At 40.3% G+C, this 18625-nt stretch overlaps 1 long non-coding RNA gene across 2 annotated transcripts; it reads left to right on the forward strand.

The window, feature by feature from the left end:
- Nucleotides 1–571: 571 nt before the first annotated feature.
- Nucleotides 572–18271, forward strand: LOC306801559. Of its 2 annotated transcripts, none has more exons than XR_013774125.1 (4): nucleotides 572–700; nucleotides 4023–4102; nucleotides 16203–16308; nucleotides 17611–18271. It is a non-coding gene; the product is annotated as an uncharacterized lncRNA (long non-coding RNA). The 2 variants fall into 2 exon arrangements; XR_013774126.1 differs by lacking the exons at nucleotides 16203–16308; nucleotides 17611–18271 and adding exons at nucleotides 8681–8798; nucleotides 9264–9446.
- Nucleotides 18272–18625: the final 354 nt, after the last annotated feature.

Consider the following 18625-nt stretch of genomic DNA (forward strand, 5'->3'; position numbering starts at 1 on the left):
TCCTGTTTCTGGAAAGCATTGAAGATTTTCCTTTAACACTGCTGATTCAGACTGCTGGTTAGATGCCAGCTTCTATCTGAGATGTTAAATTGAAACCCCTTCTGGCTGGTTTTTTTGACCTACAATGGGAAGAAAGTCCATGAAAAAAAAGAAGAAAAAAAAAAAAAAGAAGAAGAAGAAAAAAAAAAAAAAAAAGTAGTATTTGTGCTTGTCATGGAGGTCTTTTTTTTCTTTTTCTTTTTTTTTTTTTTTTTCACTGGTGTCGGAGTTTTCCTGATAATAGTTCCTACATGGAACTATATGAAGAGGTCTTTGAGTTAGTTAGAGTTCTGTATGTGCCTTTGCAAGAAGTTGTGAAGGTTTTCAGACGGTTGAAGGGGAAAAAAACAAACAAAAGAAATCACATGGTGTTTTATTACATCATTCTGCAAGTGCATCACTCATTGTTTCCTTTAACATGTGGCTTTCAACTTCCAAGAAAAGCATTCCTAGTGACTGACGCCCCAATCCCACCTCTGCCTTATCTCAACAGGGATTGCATCTTTGTGCAGGACTTTCCCCACCGATTTGACACATTCTTAACATGTTTTTAAGCGCAGGAAACAGCCAGGGAGGTCTAACCCAAGAGAATTTCACCCAAGGCTGCTGCCGCCTCAAGCCCGATGGGTTGCACTGGCATGTTCGGGCTGTCCCGCAGCGTGTGAGCCAGGGGAGCATGGACCAGGGGGGATGGAGCCGGGGAGGGGATGGAGCCAGGGGGGATGGAGCCGGGGGGGATGGAGCCAGGGAGGGGATGGAGGCAGGGGGGATGGAGCCGGGGGGATGGAGCCAGGGAGGGGATGGAGGCAGGGGGGATGGAGCCGGGGGGATGGAGCCAGGGAGGGGATGGAGGCAGGGGGGATGGAGCCGGGGGGGATGGAGCCAGGGGGGGATGGAGCCTGGGGGGATGGAGCTAGGGGGGATGGAGGCAGGGGGGGATGGAGGCAGGGGGGGATGGAGCCGGGGGGGATGGAGCTAGGGGGGATGGAGGCAGGGGGGGATGGAGGCAGGGGGGGATGGAGCTAGGGGGGATGGAGCCGGGGGGGATGGAGCCAGGGGTGATGGAGCCGGTGACGGCAGCGAGCTGCCAATGGTGGGCGGGAGTGCCGAGGACGGGAAGGAGCATCCTCGTTCCCGAGGGTGGGAACGAGCCGCCAGTGGTGGGAGGCAGCCGGGAGGGATGGAGGGGAGCCGGCAGGGATGGGAGGGAGCCGGGAGGGATGGGAGGGCACAGGAGGGATGGGAGGAGCCGGCGGGAGCGGCGCAGTCGCTGCCGGCGCTGGCGCGGCGCTTCGGCGCTCTGTGCGTCCCGGCACTGGCGCTGTATTGCAGCGCCCTCTGGTGGCGGCGATGCGCAGTCGCACCCGAGCGCGGGCAGTGGCTGCGCTGCGAGCATCCCCAGGATCCCATCCCCAGGATTGCCTCCCCAGGATCCCATCCCCAGGATCCCATCCCCAGGATTGCCTCCCCAGGATCCCATCCCCAGGATTGCCTCCCCAGGATCCCATCCCCAGGATCCCATCCCCAGGATTGCCTCCCCAGGATCCCATCCCCAGATCCCCTCCCCAGAATCCCATCCCCAGGATCCCCTCCCCAGGATCCCCTCCCCAGAATCCGATCCCCAGGATCCCATCCCCAGGATTGCCTCCCCAGGATCCCATCCCCAGGATCCCATCCCCAGGATTGCCTCCCCAGGATCTCATCCCCAGATCCCCTCCCCAGGATCCCATCCCCAGGACCCCCTCCCCAGATCCCCTCCCCAGAATCCCATCTCCAGGATCCCATCCCCAGGATCCCCTCCCCAGATCCCCTCCCCAGAATCCCATCCCCAGGATCCCATCCCCAGGATTGCCTCCCCAGGATCCCATCCCCAGGATCCCATCCCCAGGATCCCCTCCCCAGAATCCCATCCCCAGGATCCCATCCCCAGGATCCCATCCCCAGGATCCCATCCCCAGGATTGCCTCCCCAGGATCCCATCCCCAGATCCCCTCCCAGAATCCCATCCCCAGGATCCCCTCCCCAGGATCCCCTCCCCAGAATCCGATCCCCAGGATCCCATCCCCAGGATCGCCTCCCCAGGATCCCCTCCCCAGAATCCCATCCCCAGGATCCCATCCCCAGGATCCCATTCCCAGGATCCCATCCCCAGGATTCCCTCCTCAGAATCCCATCCCCAGATCCCCTCCCCAGAATCCCATTCCCAGGATCCCCTCCCCAAAGCAGCTCTGAGCTCTTTCCCAGCGCCAGATGCTCGTTTTTGGAAAGGCTCTACCTCTCTGCTCTCTTAGAAATAATCAAGCTCGGCTCTTACATGAAGCACAGTTCGAAAGGAGCAGATCTTATTCACATCATTTGTCTCTACATATGCAGATGTTACTTAGCTTATGGTTCTGTGTTGCAAATCTGTTTTTTTGCTTTGTTTGTACTAATAACATGTAATAACTAATAAAACTAATATACCATTATTATGATATTGCTGAAACTCTAAGGAAGAATGACACTGACAGTATTGAAACTTAAAGATGCCAGTAAAACTGCAGTATCTACAACTGCTTTGGCCCTCTTCACCTTGTTCATCTTCACCTTTCACACTTGTATGTTTTTTACTTCCTAATCCTTCTCTTAGACTGACATGTTGATGTTTAAAGGGTATCTCTAATAATGGGAAAAGAATGGAGAGGAAGGAAGATAAGGTTTAATCTCTGGTAAAATTTTGCTTTAATAAATGTTGGATCGGATGTGGGGTACAGGGGCATCGTGGAGTTCCAAAGGAAAAGAATGAGGCAGGGAGCAATGAAGATGCAGATCTCCCTTGGGGAGATTGTCAGGGAGATTCTAACATACTACATTGTGGAGGAATTAGTAAAGGGAGAGATCCTCACATTAGCCCCCTTGAAATTCCTTTGGGTCACAGTTAGAGCCAGGAGTAATCAAGGTAATACCAGTGAAGCTTTTTCCTCTGACTCCATCAGTACATCCGCTTAACTGGTTTGTCTGATTATTGATAGCCTACAATCACAACTATCAGTCCTCTCAAGTGAGAATAAAGAAACATTAACCCAGATCATGGTACATAATGCAGACCAATTTATTGCAAATTAAAGACTGAATTCAGACAGTTCTACTTTTGTGAGCACTAGAAACTATTTGTTTCCCAACAGACAGCAAGCTGCTACTTGCTACATGCATCAAATAGATGTACAAAACAAACTCATGGTAGATTGTGAATCTTTGCCTTAGAGAAGTATTAGGTTGTTGAACATCCATCCATTTTTTTAGGCCAGACTTGTTTATTGAATGCATTTGAACTGAACTGTTTTGCTCTGGCACATTGACTGTGTAGAGCTTGAAGAGACAGGAGAGAAGGCAGTGGGGGAGGGAGGGAGACACTGAAGACAGCAAGGCAGCAAGCTGACCTCCCTGTATACTTGTTTCTTCTGCTTTCCTGCACTCCAGTGACAGCCAGTCCCACATGATGCATGGTGATTGCTGAAACCTGCTACCTGCTGTGTGAGCCTGATACTTTCCAAAGGCTGATTGTAGCTGAGAAATGGATGACCCCTTGCTCTCACACATCCACACACAATGCGAATAATATTTCTTGGGCAGGAACAAGATGGGTTTTTTTCCCCTCTTCTTCTTCACTCCACATGGAAAAGGCACTGCCTATTATTGACTAACCCCAGTTATGGGCTCAGGACTAGTTTTATATAACATACAGCATTTTGTGGGCTGTCATATCTGTTTTTATGCTCCTTGTTTTTCCCTTGATAAGGTTGCCTGACATGGTAATGCCTGCAAACACAATTAATGAAAGCAGTTCTACTCACAGTAGCATCTCAAGTGGTGCTTTCATTGGCTTCACATTTACCTCCTGTAATATGATTTATTTTGTTGGCAGTTGGAATAGTTCCTGCTGTGAAGCTCATGTGCTCTTTCTCTGGGGCTTATGTTCCCTTTCTGTTATATGCCCTCAACAGATGTGAGAAAGAACAAGGAGACATGTGATGCAAATATCTTACAGAGGGCATGAACTCAACATGCTTCACAGGCTGCTCAGGTAAAGTATGAGCTGTCATTAGGTGTTACAAATCATGCTGTGGGGCAAGATATTTAATAACTTATGAAAGACAAACATTTATGAACTGCAAACAGACTAGGACTAATGAATGAAAGTTCACTTTCAGCAGCAGGTGTGATTTAAGAGTTTCCTTCACCTTGGAGGTGCTCATTTCTCATTTTTTGCAAGAGATCACTATTCTTTAGCTGTGCTCTTTGATAGCATGACTGCACCATCTACCACATCTTTGCATGGCTCCTTCCCAAGAAATAGCAAGAGGCTGTATTTTTTAAAAACATGGTTTCCCAGATCACAAAAAATGTGCAAATGGCACAAAGAAGGGATGTGTGTGATAACCACTTGGAGCAGAACTAGAAATAATCACAAGTGAGTGGGAAAGTGGTTAAGACATCTTAAGTCAGATATGCTTCAAGCAGAATAATAGTAATAATAGTAATGGAATATATTCTTATACTGGGATAATGCCCAAAACACATTGTGTGCTCAGAAAGCATAACCCTGTAAGAGACATGCAAAATCCCACCCAGAATACATAATCTAAGAACAAAAGATGATGAGAAGAGAAATTCTGTTGACAATTAATCAAGACAGTGATAATATCTCATGTTTTATAAGATGCACATTTATTTCAATGCTATCCTAAATATATTTAAAGGATGCACTACAGATCATCTTCTCACTTACCCTCTTTTCTTCAGCACCATTCATAGAAATTCTAAAAGAATACTCAAAAAGTTGCAAAGTTTCAAAGTTTTTCTTTAAAACTAAATGTATCTAAGACTAAGGAATTTTGTAAAGTTATCAAGACAGGCTTGGGAAATTAAAGAAATTATGTAATTGCTCCCTGTTCCACAGTCTCTAATACAAATTGATTACACGGTTAAGTGTAGAAGAAATCTATCAAACAGTCATACAAGTTTGAAATCTGTGTGTTTTTAATTATCATTTTGAGGCAAGTCAATTTGGGGGTTTATAAAATGATTAAAATTTCAACAAGAAAGTATATATTTGCATAAAGGAAACTATGTATAAATTAAAATTTAATAAAATATTTCTTGCAATGTTCCCAAACACACAAGGAGCAAACCACAGCTCTCTGATCTCGGCATTAGCCCTGCTGTTTTCACAAATCATAACTCAAGAGTTATTTTTGCCTTGCTGTGAGAGAAGGAGCCATCTAATTCAGGCCACAGGAGGCCCCCACAGAGCAGGCAAAACAGCAAACTTCTGCAGCCTCCCTGGATTTTTATATTAATAGATGTGCTGAATCTCTGCTCTATGGTCTTAGCATGCAGAGGAGATTCACAATTAACAAGAGGAAGAGAGCATTAGCAGTTCTGTCACCAAGTAGACACAAAGTCTGTACTTTTGGTACTGATGAACAACAAAGCTCAGTGAAATAGAGATGGTCACTTTAGACCAATTATTAGAATACCAAGTACAGCACCTTTCACACTTTGAAATAATTTCTATAGTAATAAAAGTCACTGTGACAGTGTAGGGCTACTGTAAGACAAATTTAATCTGTTCCCCTCGTTTATAAGCTCCTCTGTAATAGCACTTTACCCATCAGAATTCATTGAAATGCATTTCATTATCCCAATCAGCCCCCTGAGTCACAGCTTTATTGTATTGCATTTCCTTTCTACTGTATTTGAACTCTCTTCTAATACTAAAGCTGATTTCCAGCCCATTACAACGAGTTACAAATTAGCTTTTATTCTGCTCTGACTGCTGAAGTGTGTTTTAATAAATTAATGAAAAAACTTTATAATACTAATACACTTTATAGTTTAATTATTTTATTCCAAATTAATGTAATTATTTCTGATTTATTTCATGTTGTTTCTTTGTCCCAGGACAGGCTAGCATCTTGCCCACTCTCATGAACATGGGTCCTTGTAGTACTATGTTCCTCCTGATTTTAGGATTAGAAATTACGATAATGTACCAACATTTTATAAAGAGAAGGGAATACACCATATTTTATCTGCATGTTTTCTTTGGAACACACTTTTAAAATAACCTGAAAAATCTCTGCAAGTATGAGATATAGATAGATAGATAGATAGATAGATGGATAGATAGATAGATAGATACTTGTGCATATTTACACAAGTGGGAAACATGACAAGAAGGAAGGTCTTGTTCTCTGATTGGCACCAACTACATGCACTTGGGGAAGTTAAGTTTTTATTTCTCTAATTCCTCTTCATCATCATTCAACTCTTCCAGTGAAAACCAGCATAGGCACACTCACTGAATCTCCACAGCTCAGGATTATGGTTTCAGTGTCTATACACATTTCACAGATTTGAATATGCTCATAAAAACACTATGCCTTTAAAGCAGTGAGTGACAGAACCAGAGAAATGCTTTAGAAGTGCTATAGAACTGCTTCATCAATGCAATCAGAATAACTTAAATTTTACACTTTCCAGTAGTGTTTTTTCTTCCAGAAAAACTTATTTATGTTATAATATTCTTTGTTGGTGGAAACCCTGTCTTGGATCAGAAGAAGTGCTAGTTTCTTCTTCAAGTGTCTGTTTGGTGTTAGTGCATGAAGACCTATAGACATGACTTCAACTAGTCAGAGATCCATCAAGAGAGAAACAAGAGGAGGGAGTCAGCAGCTTCTGTCTTTTGACAGAGTGACACTTTCCACTGTGAAATATTTTGGGGAATGTTTTCTTTAAGACCTTCCCACACCCCTAAGCCTGTCAGCAATGATGAGCCTTACTTGACAGGATTGTGCTGTTAGATTGAGGAGTACAACTTTTCTCACAAAATTCTCAGTATGTTTGCTGAGATTAAAGCTGCTGGCATAACTTTTGTTGTGTTTTTGCCTGTGTTTTTCAGGTCAGCTTTTGCAGCATGTTAAAAGTGATAAAACTGACCTTGCTGCTGAAATTGCAGCAGCCACACATATAATGAATGCACATGGATCTTTTAAGGGGGAGCAGTTAGGGCCCACATTTGTTTTATGGGACTTTATCTTTTTTTCTTTTTTTTTCTTTTTTCCTCAGCCTCATTGAAAAGGCTTGAGATTTTTCAACAGGAGGAGAAAAAATATGCATTGTTTATGGGGCTATTTCTCCCAGCCAATACCTTGTATGTAAGAGTCAAGCATGCAAAGGCACAGGGAATGTGCTGAACTTTGACACACTGGTATCTTGCCCAAAATTTCATTTGTGGGAATCTTGGTTCACTCTGCTTTAATCACCAACAAGTTTTTGCCTGTCTGGTCATGGAACAGGAGCTTTAGCTGTCAGTAAACTTTCCTCCAAGCACATGATGCTAGGAGCACTGCTGCCATGTCCAGCCCCATGGTCGGGACTTCCCTGGACATACTAATATTCCACATGTTGCCAGGACAGTAAGAACTGTTGCTGTGACCTAAGGGTTGAGAAAAACTTGGTTCAGAAAGGCATCTGTAAAGATGAATACTGTAGTAATTATTACTAATTATCACTAAGTGATAAAGTTAAACTAGTTCTGCAGTCACAAACTAATGATAAACTACAGGAAAATTAGACTAAGATAGAATGAAAATTAGACTGAGATAGGGAGAGGGGATCTGCAAAAAATGCTGTAAGAAGCTCCTGAAGAAAGACTGAAGAAAGATAGAGATTGTAGCAGATATATTCTATCACAAGAGAAAAAAACCCTAGAAAACAGATCTCTAGAGCAGAGTAGTTGGAGAGAGACAACGAAATGAATGGAGAAAAACCCCATGAAATCTGTTTTTTTAAAAAGTCATTAAATAATTCTTAGTATAATTTGCTATATTTACACTCCACTGATTTCTTTTACATTTACATTTCAGACAGCAGGAAAATTGATATCAATTCTAACTACTTTTACTGCTTCCTTCAAATTTTGAGCTTCACATGTACTTTTCTATTTTTATCCTTTATCTTTCTTGTCCTTCTCCAGATTATCTTTATGAAATAAAAACTAATCACTAGAATAAGAAAAACAAGTCCTTTTGTCGCTCAGACAATATATATTTCTATGCAGTTAATGATTCAAATGTGTTTATTTTTACTGGAAATAATTTTGATACTAATTCCACATTGTAAAATATTATCCCTATCCACCTACCTATAATATATCTGCTCTTTAGAATAGAAGGCTCCCTTTTTTCTTTAGTGTTTCTGTTCCATTTCATTTTCCATTGTAAACCCTCCTAGCTCAGGTTGACAATATCTTTTAAGGTTGACCTTTTCCACTAGATGGCACATGGGGCCATGTGAGTGTCAGGAGAGACACAGGTTGCTGGACTGTACTGTAAGAATGCATGTAATGCTCAAAAACAAATATTCAATTTAAAACCAATACGTTACTTAAGTACTGTTAACTGGTACAACTCCATTGGATTTACTGGGATGTGCTGATCTATAATAGCCATAACTTAATGTCTGTTGCATATAAAATTGTTTTCTAAGCTGCTCTACTACACATATTGGAAATGGAGAATTTCTATGTTTAATATTAAACTGTATTATATTATAAGAAATTGTATTATAATATATCCTAATATCTCATTCTTCATAGGTCCTTAGAGACTATGAAGATTTGAGGATCAGATGGAATTTACCTGGTTAACATACCAAAATGCTACAAGGAGTGTGCAGGCACAGTACAATGAATGTATGCACATTTCAGTGAAAAGGTATAAAAATGAAACACATCATTAATTCTTCAAAGATTTGATATCTCTTTAATACTTGCCAGAGTTATAGTCCTTGCTTTTAGTTCCTACAACCTCTTCAGTGATAATTACTGATGCTTATACTTTGTCTAAGAATTTCTGAGTCAGAAATGTGTATCTGTCTTTGCTGCCAGAGGACTGCTTGCCCAACAGCCTTTGACTGCCCATCTGCTGTTGGAAGAGGCAGTTATTCAATCCCCTTTGTCAGGTCAATTAAAAAAATCTTGGCAGACCTGGAAAGTGGAGGTGGAACACTGGAGGTGAAACTTCTGGGTGAATCTCAAGCTTTTTTTGTTTGTTTGGGGTTTTTTTTGTCTAGGAGCTACAGAAACAACCCTTTAAGGACCCTCTTGTTGCTCTAATGTCTCAGACTACATTTGGCTTACAGCAAATATAGCAACTTCTATCTTTCAATTTTTGTCTCAGGCCACATGGAATTGCTGATAGCTGGGAAGCCATCCAGCTCACCAAATGAAGCCCATGACTACATTCCACAGGGTCCATGGCACTTACCCAGGTCTCCCAAATGACATTTTCCTCATATGGAAAGTCTTTAAAGAGATTTACACTTGAAAGCTTTTATGCAGTTGGTGCAATCACATAACACTTGTTGCTGTAGAGTGATCTCCAGCTCTTTTTTGTCCCTAAGTGAACTACAAACCATCTCTATAAATAGGCTTTCAATTTTGTTTTTTTAGTATCACACTGACTATTGCACTGTTTATGACTGCTGCAGTTATCAAGACTCTAGAATAACCTCTATCAAAAACTGGCACAAACCAAACCAGACTGGTGCTATCTTTCTTTCTTTCTTTCTTCTATGGCTGTTTGCCCAGGCTAGCTCTAAGGAAGGCCTAGAGTAAGTAAATGTGACTTTTATCTAAGCTACATATCAGAGCTACAAATCAGAGGAGGTGACAATTCCTATGGCAAGAACTTTCCATGAGGAATGCTCAGTTATTTCATCCCCAAAAGAAAAGACCTGACAGGAGTGGTCAATAGAGTATTTGATTTCAAATACTACGCAGAAACAAAGATAGATGGCACAGTGAGACAGTGATTGTGCCAGCCATTCCCACATGCAAAAAGCTAGGGGCATTTTAGGTAAATTTGATCGTATAAGGGATCACTAAAACACATCTTGTCAGCAGACGATTGCAACTGAGTGCCTTTGTGATATGAAATCACCTGTTCTGTCCTATATATATGAAACACATGAACATGGTATGGTCATCTCCTGAGGATTATACACAGAATCTCTCCTGTATTCCTTACTTTGCCACCAGTGCCTGCTGTCATTCATCTGATCCTCAGTCTTATGTCCCCAAAGTTGGCCACATCAACCATATCTTAACTCTTTTTTCCCAAAGACTCCAGATGGGCATCCAGGACTGACCAGGAGGGGATGAAGAACATCAACAACAGCAATGCTCTTATTTATCATGAAGAAAAGGTCAACCTGGAAGTTTTCTGAACTCGAATAAAAATATCTGCTGTGTAGAAGAGGTAAAACAGCCTGAGCTGTACATGTCTATGAACCACCATCCATTTTTGTACTCACAAATGTGTGAAATCTTGGTGACCAAAGAATAGATTATTACAACATCTCATTTCTGACTGGTGCTCACCTGTCCAGGAAGCAGTCTGTCTTTCTGGGTGTCTGCATTGGGGTGGTAAGCATGTTAATACTTAAGCTAGCAGCATGTGGATCCCATCTATCTACACCTCCCCTGGGTACTACCTAGGAGAAAAATTGCAAACTACTCTGGAATTTTTTTTTGTCATGCACATTTTACAGGTCCAGCTTGGCTAACCCTCTAGTCCATGCTGTTACTGGGTGTTATGGACACAATCTGAGCCTTCTCTGTTCAGAAGGTGTCTGTCTGAAGAGGCAGTTTAGAGCAGATGGCTTGAAAACAGAGAATAGGAGTAATCAGACTCAGAGGCTCTGTGTTTTCTGACACATCATGGAAGGAGTACCTCAAATCTCCCTTCCATAGCTCTGGGTGTTAACTCCTGATCCACTGACTCAGTCAGAGCCAGAAGTTAAAATAGCCATTGGCCTAGAGAGAAACATACTTCACCATCATTGCTAACATGGATATGCCACAGCTAATCTGATAGCACAGCTCCATGTAGTTATCCCCAGTTCACAAGGTTCCTGTATCTTTCCTGCAGAATAAACATGTCAAGAAGGAGAGAACAGCAAAAATACACCCTAAAGGGCTGTTAGGACCTCCTTGAGCTGCACAAGCCATGGTGTACCATTGTGTTTTCTGTCTCTCCAGAAGGAGTAAAAGAAGTCCCTAAAAATCAATTCCTAGCCCTGCTGCTAGACCCTGAAAATGAATTAGCTTGTTTGTAATCATCTGTGTAAACAAATGCCAAAAATGTTAATAAAATTGGCATAAGTACCTGATCACAGTCCAACAGCAAAGTATATCAACAACATAAACACATTTAGTCCCTGCACTAGGTATGGTAGAAGAGCTTGTTAAAAATGATCCAGGGAATCACATAAAGTTAAATATTATTGGAGCTAGAACAGTCCTTCATGTTCCCTAGAGGTTAAAAGGAATAAAAACCTTAATAGCCACAAAGGATGGATAACATAGAAATATTAGCCTAGACCTAAACCACTGCAACTTTTGACACTCATTTAATAGTCATAATAGTTATCAGTGGAGTAGTTAATAAAAAATAACACAAAAGAGCCACTTTAATTGGTCAAACACTGCTTAGTCACCAGGTCCTGAATTTTTCTCTGTGAGTGTGAATGACGTGAACCAGCAGTTTATTTTTATCCCTGATTGCTCAGTCACTCTTTCAGTGGAGCCTGAGTGCAATGTCATAAGTCTGCAAAGAAATGTTTTTTTCTGAATTTTTCAGAATTTTTCAGAATTTTCTTCCTGGAAAATTACTTTTAAATAAGATTAACTATATAGGAGCATGTCTATTTGGTAAACCTCTTTTGAAATACAGGCAGCATTTTGGTCTGAAACTATCTTGTTTTCTATAAGTTTTTTTTGAAGCTTGCTAAGAACCAGGAAAAGCTAGTGAGCCTTTAGCCTAAGGAAACCAGGGGTTCCCAGGGCTACACAGAGAGCAATGTCATTCCTACCTGTCTAAAGAGCCTTTTTTACCATCTCTACAACTGGAGACCAGTGCTTCTCAAGCCCTTACTGTGCAGCAAGAGCCCAAAAACCCAGGGAGACAGAAGAAGCAGCTCAAATTAGTAGAAACTGTAGACATCCCTTTTGATACCATATTCTTTGTTTTTTTCCAGTTTACATAACAGCTGCTGTATTTTCAAGTGAGGGAAAAAAAATCAGTGGCATTGAAGAAACATGCTTTACTATTTTTGGAGAGGCTAGAGTTCCTGTTCTTAGGTTTTACATGGAAGCATTGAAAATTTCAAAATTTCCCTCAAAACAGATGTGGAAAATTACATCCAAAGCAAACAAAAATTCTGTCAGATTTTAAAATTTCTTTTAAAGTGGATGGAAAGTGTGCAAAAAAAGGTCATACATTACTTTTCAAATGGGTTTAAAATATATCTCATTGGACTTATAGCCTGTTTAAAACTACAACAGCATTGTTCTACAGCTTCAAGTTCCTTGGTTATGCAATGTTATTAATATCAAAATTGTGTTATGGTAATTATAAAGGTTCTATACATAATTGTGAAATCCTAAATATTCCTGGGCTAAGAAAATCTTCTTTTTAAATACTTTTTGTTGCCATTCACATGACAGTGAATGTTTGCCTTTGATTTTGTCTCAGTTTGAAGAATAGTGATGAGTCCTGAGAGATTCCTCTGGAAATGCTGTCCTCAAATGCATGGAGTGAGAATTCTCTCTTCAGTTGCACAGCAGTTGTTGCCTGCCACAGATGGAGGTGTAAATTTATGTTGCTTATTTGCTTCAATAATATCCTATTATTAAGAATAACAAATTAAAACTACAGGAAATGTGAACAGCAGTAGAGCTAATGCAAACCCATATTCCTGAGTTCTCATAAATGTGAGGTCATTTTACATGCTAAATTGTTAGGTTTCTTGCACACTTTTTCATGTTGTTGGCTTTGAAAGCTTCTAAGAACTTTACTTGGCACATTTCCTCAGTATTAACTTGATTTCCATTTGTGTCTCTTCCTCTCCCACTTCATATGCCTTTTATTCAGTGAATGGGGCATGAATAATAAAAATAGAACTAGAACGGTGATTATTAATTTTATGCATTTATGTAAAAAATTTCATCTTAAATTATGGAGCAAATGAGAATGATTTTGATCATTATTTATACCAGTGTATGAGAGAGGATCAGTTAACCTATCTCCCTGAGATCCCAGCAGAGTCACTGAAAAGAGACTGAAAGCAGGAGCCTAGTTCAGCTGCTATGTCCCCTGAAGGAAGCTATTTCTCTCCACTGCACAGGGGTTAAAGATTAATTTTAAATGTGTTTTCCTTACCCTATTTGTTGCCATTTCAGAGTGCTGGAACTGGTCCAGCCCAGTGGGCACCCCCTGGGTGCCTCTGAGCATCACTCACTTCCTAACAGAAGAGTGAAGAGCTGAGCAACCCTTCCACCTGTTATAGTGGATAGTGGAGCAGGGATTCCCAAACCTGACCCCTTTTTAAGCTTCTCTGAACAGGCAGAACAATCTGGTGAACTAAGAGAATACCAGAAACTGAGAGTCATTCTCTTACTCTTTCTTGCATTTGCCATGGCTCCTGGAATTCTACAGTCTAGGAGCTATGATTCCTGATGATGGTTTTCAAGATAACTTCAAAGAAAATTAAGTCTTCTGAGATTCTGAGATTAAGTAATGTTATGCTAAACATAATATATAGGATTTGTGATGCTATAAATTATTCACATATTTTCATATATATTTCCTTATACTATAAAATACATTGCTACATCATGAAAGACTTCAGTGGCCCTGAAGAGCAGATGATTATATGGGTTTCAAAACCTAACTTGAAAGTAGTACATTTTAAGATCTGTTTTCAGTTTGTTTTGTAACAAATTGCTAATGGTATTATAAAACTTCCACCACAGTAGCAGATGATGCTGAACAAACAGTTGGATGGCTTGATTTGAAGGAGCTGTTTGTAGGAGTTGTATGGCAATGACAATACATATCACCATAGCACTGTGCCATAAAACCGCACTGTGCACATTCTACTGCTTATCTGCAATGCTGCTGTCAGTAACCCTACAGCACTCAAGAGCACAGACTCTAGTGCCATGCAGGTAGGGCAGTTTTCCACATGACCTGTAAAAATGTTCCTCAAGATGAAACTCCTACCAAGGGAAGATAACTGTGAGATGTGGCAAATTACGCTCTTATCCAGAATAAAAAGACCATATCTGTGTCTACTCCATAAACATTTGTTTAAATACCTACAACTTCCAAGTGAACAACTGAACTTGCAAATACTTCTCTGTATTTATAATAACATCCTATCCATAACTATTTCTCTATGTTATGTATATATATATAATCATCTAGAACTAAGACTGAATTTACTCAGAAATAAGAAGAAGGACCTAATGAGTCATCGTTTTTAGTCCTGTCTTCTATGGTAGAACGTTGTCCCACACAAAAGTCAGGGCTGTGGGGGAAAATTCTTGGTAGATACCAATTTTTTAGCAGGGCAATTGCTTTAGTCTACGCAGGAACCCCTGAGTTTACTCACTGGCTTATGGGGTAAATTACACTGTGTATCTGCTGTGTCACTGGTGGAGGAAAAGTCTTAACCACTAACTTCCACAAGTCTAACACTTTAGACTCCTTGCTTAGCTTTGTCAGAGATTCTGTCACTTCCTTTGTCATATAAATCTAACTGAGGTCTCCAGTGTTTACATACTGCTAAGCAAGCAAAGAAATCTGAACATACATCTTCAAACAATCTGATAATAAGAAATCTGATGGATTATGGAAAATAGTGCTTGTGAAAGACACAAGAAGATAAGGAAGTTTTCTCTGGGAAAAATAAAAAAAGAAAAGAAAAAGACTAGAACAGTCAGTAATATCTTTGTCAATAGCTACTGGGCATATAACAAATCAAGTTAGTCTTGCAGTTTAAGATCAGCCCCGAGAATTTAAATGAGTTTTGCTCAGGAAATGTGGACATGCCTGAAAAGGTTTTCAGTTTTTAAATTTTCATATCAAAAATTTGCCCTGTACAAAGTGCTGGTCTGCTTTGGAGTTATGGGTAACCGGGTGTCTAAGTCTGTTATGTGGTATGGCTTCTAGGGTCTGGGGTACAGCTGTGACCAAATTAGAAATGTATAAAGGGAAGAGGGTTTATGATGCTCCCTTATGCATCTTTCAAAATGTACATTCTGCATATTTAGTTGTAATCCAATCAACCCTCTCTAGATAACAGAAAATGGAGGATTCAACAAGTTCAAGGGGAATTCAAGGGTAGAGGAGGACAGAAGCTGAACTGAAGGTGATGTCTAACACTGCAAAAGTTTTGCCTTCAGCTTCATACTTGAGGATGGTGGTGACAGAGGTCGGGGCTCCTTGGTGGGGTCCCACTGCCCTGCACTGCACCCTGCTTTCCCTGAACACACACTGTGGGCTGAAGCTCAGCTGTGGCTGCCACCAGAACAAGCCAATGCTGAAGAGGCCAATCTAATTCATTAAAGCTGCAGAAAAAAAAAAAATAAAAAAACAAACCCTAGCAAAAACACCTCAAAAATATATATTTTTTACAAGGTTAGCATATTGACCCAGTTTATTGTGGGATAAGATGAATGCCAGAGTGGTGCAAAGGAAAAATACATCAATCATCTGGGAGCAGACACAGAAGAGGAAGGAACAAAATAGGTGGGAAAGGGACTGACACCTCCTGCTTTTACTGGAAGCAAGCCCTTGGTTTAGTTTAACTGTAATGTGAAACAGTACCCTGTGTGTTTATTTACCCCAGCTAAGAGCTCTGCTATGTTAAGAAGGTGCTCAGGACACTTCTTGCTGAGAATGAACAATCTGCTTCTCACAGGACCAATTTTTCAGGCCCTTTGCTGATTCCAGTGGGCATCACTGCACCATATTCTGCTTATATGTGATTTGTAAAGCCATGTTTTTAATATCTTAGCCAGCAGAAGAAGAATTGAAAAAGACTGTCTGAAAGGAGGGTAATGAAGGATATCCCTGTCATTTCATGTCTGAAAAAATACAACTCTAGAAAAAAAAAAAGCATATATATTTGGGAATAATTTTTGCTTTCATACTGTGGGAGACCCTTGTTTGTGTTCTACTGGAGTCCAATAGAAATTGGCAAAATCTGAACTCCATGCCTAAGAATAATTATGTCAGATCAGGATGATCCTTTCTTCTATTGGCTTTTAGATCAATAGATGAAATAAAGGCTGGAGCCAGTGAAGCCAACATGAGGTCTGTCCCTGTCAGGTTTGCAGGATCAGTCCATTATGACACAATGTACACAATGACACAGGTGAGAAAACTGAAGTGCAAATCTGGTGGCATAGGCAGCATTTGACAGAATGCACAGGATCACAGTAGTTGGTGTTGGTAAATGTATTTCCTCTTCATAATCTAATAATTTCATATTATTTCAGAAGCAAAAGAAGGTGTACAGCATGACAAAGGAAGGGTGTAGTTCTATGACTGTAAGATGCATGTTGAAAATGAAAGGGTTTGTATGTTTTAATACAACCCTGTCCTCTTGTGCATGACCTTCCCTTTGTTTATGAGGTATAAAAACAATAGCTCCATCTCATTGCCACACAGAGTGAAAAAAGTGGGGAAACCTGGTAGGACTGTTCAGCTTAGAAATGTATTCACTGTTTCTGTGGGGAAAATCAGCAACAAAATCTAAATTGGTCTTTCTCAATCATTCACTCAGTATTGAATCCATGCTTCTATCCAAGCTTAAATGTCAGAGATGGAAAATAATGAACGTGCCAATACATTTCAAAAACTCACACTTTGTTTTATGCTTTCCTCCAGAACCATTTTGATTTAGAAACAGACTAAACCATTAACCTAGTCCATGTTGCAAAAATAGTTCTATGATACACAGAAAACATTAAGGAAATATTTCTTAAATTTTTAAAACTAATTTCTAAGCTAATATGAAAGTTATTACTTGAAGCTTAATATTATCATATGCACCTCTAAAGGTTGGTCAATTACAAGTTACCCATAAACCCTTTTTTGTTATTTTAACATCATAAATAGTAATCTGGCATTAAATATTTGTGATCTGGGCCAGTAACCTTTTTCAGTCTCACAGGACTTTTTTTAATTAAACTATATCTTTGTCCCATGTCTATAATCCTCTCTTTGACATTTTATATACAAGACACCTTGCTGCAAAAAGGTCAAGCAGTACAGTTATAAATGGAAAAGAGATTAAAAGTATTCTCAAGCCACAGTGATCTAAAAGAGAGTTGAATATGGAGTGTTCTTCACAGGCTTCCTTAGATGAGTTAAGAGGAAACCCTGTTGGCAGATTTTTATTATAAGAACACCAAAGCAAATGAAAATTATTTGACAAAAATGAATAATGCACAATTTTAATTTGCATATTGGAATAATTAGCTCCAAAAGAACCCTATAGGGTTTTGTCTCCATAAAACTTTTATGTATACCATTGCCAAATGCGGCTTATGTGTTTATATAATTTTTTCCTTTTAACATAGTTTTATTGTAAAAATAAAACCCCAAAACAGCTACAGTAACAGCTTGCTTCAGTTAATAATGGTTTTTTCCCCCTTCTTTTTTCCTGGAAAAGAAACATGATGGACATAAACTGTTCCTTCCTGGAAGATATGTGAGAAATTCAAGAAAGGGAAATGGCAAGAAATATTGCAGGAGCCAGTGTAAGTCAGAGAAGAGTAGTCATAATGCAGTGTAAGTAAACATATCCACAGTGCCAGTGAGTGGTTTCTTTATTTTTATCAGAACATTAAGCAGAAATTGAAGGAACATTTTTCCCTAATATTCTCCAGCTGGCATATTCTGACCTCAACTTGCTCACTCTGTGCCACACTGGAATAACTTTAATGGTGTACATGGGTACAACTAAGCAGTACATTACTGGTAATGTCTTAAGTAGCCTAGCAAAGCATGGTACCCAATTGCTGAAATGCTGTTCTGTATCTTTCAGAATCTACTTTGTTACCCCCAAGAGGCTGAACCCTGATCTGGAAACTCTTTACTGCTAATTTCTTTCCAACAATTTTATGTAGTCCAGTGAAATAAGTGTATTTCTTCTAATTCTGTGTCATCAGAGTGCCTGTTGTTTAGATGCAAATGCTGGAAACAGCATGGTTTGCAGTGACCCCAAGTTCTCTCTTGCAGTTTTGTAGAGTCTATTAGTATGTGTGTTTTCAAATGTTCCACTGACTGACTTACACAGAAAAGAGGGGGTTTAGACCATCTGTTTGAAACTACCTGAGGCATCTAACTGAGGTGTGATGCAGGTCTAAGTTTAGGGACTGTTTCCTCTTCACAGGCAGCTGATCAATGTGCCTAGAGCAGCAGAATTGGTGAGGATACCCAAAAGATCCCAGTGCAGCCATAGCATTTGTGGGGACAGCAAAGTCAGGGTTGGTATACTTTCATTACAGACCTAAATTTACACTAGAGTGATTCTATTAAAATCCTAGGTATAATATGAACTTCAGGTCTGTTGTTTCTGCCTTTTTGCTGTTTTAATCTTTCTTTGTCCTAAATTAAAGGCTACTTACTGTTTCCAATTGCTTTCAGCTCTTAGGAGATTGCATAAAGTAACAAAACTGTTGGTA

The sequence above is a fragment of the Erithacus rubecula genome (assembly GCF_903797595.1).
Source record: "Erithacus rubecula genome assembly, chromosome: 4".
Lineage (NCBI taxonomy): Eukaryota > Metazoa > Chordata > Aves > Passeriformes > Muscicapidae > Erithacus > Erithacus rubecula.